Source organism: Squalius cephalus, assembly GCF_949319135.1.
Source record: "Squalius cephalus genome assembly, chromosome: 3".
Lineage (NCBI taxonomy): Eukaryota > Metazoa > Chordata > Actinopteri > Cypriniformes > Leuciscidae > Squalius > Squalius cephalus.
The window spans coordinates 52,202,533-52,208,749 of record NC_137124.1 but is presented as its reverse complement, the minus strand read 5'-3'; positions in this window follow the sequence as shown (position 1 = coordinate 52,208,749).

Genomic DNA, 6,217 nt, shown 5'->3' with positions numbered 1-6,217 from the left:
GTTTAATGTTAATGATCGCGTTATTTTACATATGCCTCTGCTAACATATGATATTGTTTGTTTCTGCTTCTTCTTCACATGTCTCTTGATCAGTAGATTTAGTGCTCTTTCAGAAGATGTGTCATAGCGCCCCCTACCGTATAACAGCGAAAACACAGAAAGCCGGAAGTTTCTGTCAGTGGCGGGGAAAGAGTTAACTAACATGAACTAACCACGAGCAATAGTTACTGTATTTGTTAATCTTTGTTAATATTAGTTAATAAAAACACAGCTGTTAATTGTTTGTTCATGTTACTTCACAGTGCATTAAAGGAGAACTCCGGTCAATTTTAACATTGAGCTCATTTTTTTGTAAATTTGTAGTGCTGTCAGTACAGAGAACAACGGCAAAAATCGGTGTTGCCTACACCGTGTTATCCTCTTTTTAAAATTTGCACCCTGTTGACTTCAATGGGGCAAGTTTTAAACCTGCTTTTAGCCTCTTAACATCCTTGATGTGTCATTACAAGTGCACAGCCAATGTGAGTGAATCCTTCAGAGTGAACACAGTGAATCTGACTGCAGTAGATGTGAAAGATATGAATAAAAATGAAGTTAATTCGGCCAGCGCACATACCTGTATTTATTTCCTGTTTTCGGTCGAAGTCCATAGTAGTCGATTGTCGAGTTCACGCGCATGATCATAGGTAACTAAGCAACAGTGGAGAACTCGACAATCGACTACTGTGGACTTCGACCGAAAACAGGAAATAAATACAGGTATGAGTGCTGGCCGAATTAACTTCATTTTTATTCATATCTTTCACATCTACTGCAGTCAGATTCACCCGTGTTCACTCTGAAGGAATCACTCACATGGCTGGGCACTTGTAATGACACATCAAGGATGTTAAGAGGCTAAAAGCAGGTTTAAAACTTGCCCCATTGAAGTCAACAGGGTGCAAATTTTAAAAAGAGGATAACGCGGTGTAGGCAACACCGATTTTTGTCGTTGTTCTCTGTACTGACAGCACTCCAAATTTACAAAAAAATTAGCTCAATGTTAAAATTGACCGGAGTTCTCCTTTAACTAATGTTAACAAATACAACTTTTCATTTTAATAATGTATTAGTAAATGGTAACATTAACAAAGATTAATAAATGCTGTAGAAGTGCAGTTCATTATTAGTTCATGTTGGCTAACCTTGTTGCTGCCACAGCTAAGCATAAAGAATAAAGAAATAAACACACACACAGACAAGGATGTTTGTTCAGGACTCAAAGCAACAGAATTTTCCCAACAAATAAAATACTGGGGACAGACACAAAGCCTCTCGCCATAAATAAACTTGCTGGATTTTGGGATATTATTCATGCACATGTGCAAAATAGCAGCACGCCACACATTTCAATAACAAATACCTCGGTAACAAATGCGATTCCTGCAAGCCGAAGCATTTGTTCAGGCATTCCAGCATGAATGGCTTTCCATTAAGACAGACTGGCAGCAAGACATTCTGAAGATTTTAACTTAAAACTGCCTCTCTGTGGATTGTCAGTGCCTTCTGAATGTGCGCTTGAATGACTAGTGTTAAACGTAATTTGCAATTTACATGGTCGTGAGGAGCTGCTGTTATGGGATCCAGTGTCTCTGTGAAACACCATGCTGTTACAGAAGTGCCATTCACATTCAGTCTGAACAGGGGGTAGGCAAATAATATAATATTAATGAAATAAAGGGCCACATAATTGTACTTAAGAGAGTACACTTTCATGACTGTTTCTTAACACACTTAAGTATACTGTAATAATGTTAACATTTTACTTTGTTGCATAATAACGCTTGTGTTAATATTTTGTCGTGCTCTAAAGAAATACGCTTATTTCATTAGAAATGACATTATTAGTACAACTCTTGTCAGTACATTAAGTAATATACTTAAAACCATATTTCAAACACAATAGAAGGTATTATGAAATTACATATAAATATATACTTAAAGTCCTACTTAAGTGAGTTACAAAATCTCTCAAAATTTCAGCTAAATGCATTTAATATAAATTTAAACTATAATACATTTTAGTTTCGAAACTTTACATACAGTTTAAGTATATTTTTTAAAGTATATTATTTCCATATTAAGTACTCTTTTGAAAAGTATGCTAAAGTGTACTTTTTCTCAAGAGATTTATGATAAATTTATGAAAATAGCGTATTATGACATGCATGACGATAAAAGATGGCTACCATAGACATTATTGTGTTGATGTGATTATTTAAATGTCTGTAATATAAAAGAAACATATTGCACGGTTAGAAAGACTGTTTGCCCAGATGTTTTAGACATTTACATTTTTTGTTTCCAAGGCAAGTTTGAATCAAATGAAACATCTCCTTTTTTTGTTTGTTTTGACAATTTCTGATTCTATTTTGACCAGAAAAATAAGCATCATAGCCTAAATCTAAATTTGTTCTAAATAAAGCAGGTCTGAATCGGTTTACTCCAAAGGTTCCTTCACATAAAACAACCAGAACTCCCTGATCTGCCTGACTGCTCATCTGAAATCAGTCACATTCAAGCTCACTCTGTTAAACAGGCCTCTAGTCTTGCCTTCGACAGCTTGCCATGACTTTTACTATTGGCCTCTAGGGCTAGTGAGTGCCATAAACCGTCTTATTGCACTCCGATCATATTAATCTGCCTTTGCCACTGCATTTATTTGCAATATGACAACATGCAAAGCACCAGCTGCCTTGTCTGAATGACTTGCTCCGTTCTACATTGTTTTCAGTGCTGGGTAGTAACTGATTAAATGAAATCTGGATTTCGTGATCAGATTCCAAAAAATACATATACTTGTATTTAGATTACATTACATTTTAAAAAGCTCATAATGAGATTACAGTTCTTTTTAAATGATTAATTCATTAATTACATAATTACACACCGCTTACAGTATGTTGGGAAAGTCTTCCAGTTTTTTGGAATTGCACACACCGACCACGAGTCAGGTGACCAGTGGATTTACAGAAATCTTTTCCCTTTGAAGGAGACAAATGACAGAAACATTACTTTTCACAAAATCTGTGCAATGAAAAAGAGCATGAAAAAGGTTACAAAGTTACAAAGCACAAAATTACTCCAAAGGTAGTTATTCTCTATATCAGTGCGCACTGTTTCTGAACTCTCTGAAACACAGAGATAGGTCTGACTGCAGAACCGCAGAACCATACGTCATAGCAGTGTGAGGACGACAGCGCCAGCCTAACAGTCTGATGCCGGAACCGCATACCATACATATCCACCTTACATATACCATACCTAAACCTACCCATCTCCACCCCCTGACCCCTAAACCCACCCCTAAACCTAACCATCTCCACCCCTTAGATGCTTTTACCCCGCTCACTTCCGGCATCAGACTGTTAGGCTGGCGCTGTCATCCTCACACTCCTATGACGTATGGTTCTGCGGTTCTGCAGTTGGTTAATATTGGAAACACCTCGATTGTTGTCTTGTGGTTTCTTCCGGTAAAGTACAATCCACAATATTCCTCATTTAAATAATTCTTGTCCAAGCAAGGCATACACAAACAAAGGGGCGGGGCCTGGTTGAGTTGCGTTAGTAGTGAGTTTGTGTTGAAACTCACGCTTATGGTAAGAGGCGTGACATTTCTCAAACACGCTCGAAGCGGTTGACTAATCACAACACTCTGGTTCAGCTAACCAATCAGAGCATATTGCGCGTTTCGAAAGAAGGGACTTCATAGAGACCAGAAGTAAACAAAGCGTTACTGACAGACTGGGAAGAGATGTGCTGCAACAATATAAAGTAGATGAAAAATAATGTGTGTTTTTTTTTACTCTCAAGTATGAAAACCTATTATAATATCTAAGATACCAAAAACAAAATCAAGACTTTGAAAAAGGGCATAATAGATCCCCTTTTAAAAGTAATGTTCAATGCACTTCATGTGGCTGATAAAAAATGGAATACATTTTCTTTTTTCTTCGTATTTTATATCAATCTGGTACAAAATGAATCTATTCAGATCTATGTGATAAACGAGTTAGGTCTTTAATTGGAGAAAATGAGAGGAAGTGTTGTGAAATAACATGAGAGGACACTTTTTCCCTGCAGGTTCTCCCAGCTCAATTAACTAACTCCAGTCTGACTCGCTTTTTGGATTCAGCATGTGATGGAGGAGAGAGAGAGAGAGAGAGAGAGAGAGAGAGAGAGAGAGAGAGAGAGAGAGAGAGAGAGAGAGAGAGAGAGAGAGAGAGAGAGAGAGAGAGAGAGAGAGAGAGAGAGAGAGAGAGAGAGAGAGAGAGAGAGAGAGAGAGAGAGAGAGAGAGAGAGAGAGAGAGAGAGAGAGAGAGAGAGAGAGAGAACAGAATGGCTCAAGCATCCTTTGTGTTTGTGTGTGTCCTGATGGCTCGGAGCATTACCCAGTCTTATGGATTGCTATCCCACAGAGTCGGACTTAACAAGCCTGGACTGCGGCAATACTTGCTGATCTGCTGAATTCCACTGATGTTAATTGATGGGCTAAGTTAAGGGAAAGAATAAATAAAGGCAGTTGGACAGTAGCTCCAGGTCTTTTTGCACTGTTGTGTTGCTCACGAGCTGCTTCCAGAAGTGACTGAGTGCACTGACTGACTGAATGAGTAACTGAGCATAAGTACAAAAGCAAAAAGCACTGGATGTTCAGAATAACATACTACAATAACACTCTCACTATGTCTGCAGTATAAAGTCTGAATGCTGTGGGAATATGTGCTCTGTGCAGTAAGCTCGACTTGTGATGAATGAACTGAAGTAAAATTAGTTCTTAACTCATAATTTGATCAGACTGCCAAATGTTAAGTCATATATATGTAAACAATAAGGTACGAGAGGCTGTGCTGTATCGTGAATAAGTCACGGCTGAAGGGCGTTGCTAGGCACGACGTGATGTGGCGTCAAATAAAACATTATTGCTATTATAAAACTTCCGCTGGAAAAAATAGTCCCTGACCGTGAACAGTAACATAAGTTAGATTATTTCGCCATTAGATGGTGGCAAAGACTGACTTTATGAGTGAGTCAGTCAGTAGAGAAGACTTTTATATTGAAAGGACTGAACTTGTTGTGAACACGGAGAAGCAAGACGCAACTAACAAATGATTAGAGTGTCAGGGCACGGGAAAACCCTGTTAAAAGGACGAATAGCAGATAGGCCTATAGTGGACATTCAAACAGATTTTTTTATTACGAAAAAAGGACTGACCTGAAGGAAGATACTATATCTACTGTAAATGCAGGTACACTCGCTTACTCAATCTCTTACAATACTCTACAAGCTTCAATGAACAATATCAATGAGAACGTTTGCGGTGCTAAGAGTGGTTGCTATAGGGGTGTTGTGTAGTGATACATCGGTGAAGTGGTCATAGCTGTGTTTTATCATGAATAAAACACAGCTATTGACCAATCAGAATCAAAGACTCTAACTAACCGTTTTATATATATTGACCCCAGACATTTGAATGGTAGCCTATAGTGTACATATTACTAATACTTCATTCTATTCATTCATTATTGCCAGTGCAAGATTTTTGAAGGCCTCATCAAATCATCAAATGGATTTACATTTTCCTTCAAACGGATTTACAAGGGTTTGGGACTCTTTTAGTGTCATTAGCTGATCAGTATTGTCATATATCAGTGGAACATTAGGAGAAAAAGGTCTGTACAGTAGCTCTATAAACAAAACCTTTTGCGATATGAAGATTGATTACCATTTGAATAGAAATATGTTCCCCTTCCTCATGTAAATGACATTTCACATTGATGCCACACTCCCGAAAATCATATTGAAAACACTCAATATTGTAACCTATAGTAATTACTTGATTTTCTGTATAGAGCAGCAGTTCTGTTGCACAGCAGAAACACCTTCAGAGTGAAAGCACAACGTGAGCCTGCTGTTAAACTTCTCAAACTTGCCTCAGTAATCACAACTCCCTCTGCCTAATCGCAGTATTGTCTTATAAAGTGTGTATGCAATGAGCGTCTCAAAAGCAACAGGAGTAAAAAGCTTCGGAACAAAAACACGCAAGGGAAAAAAGAAAATGGATGGAAGTGCTGGAGCAGCAGAACTCAAGGCCTAAATCTATTTAATCACAAAATAAGGAGAGTTCAAGAAGTGGCAGAGTAATATTCCCTGCATAAAAATACTCCCACCTTTCGCAAT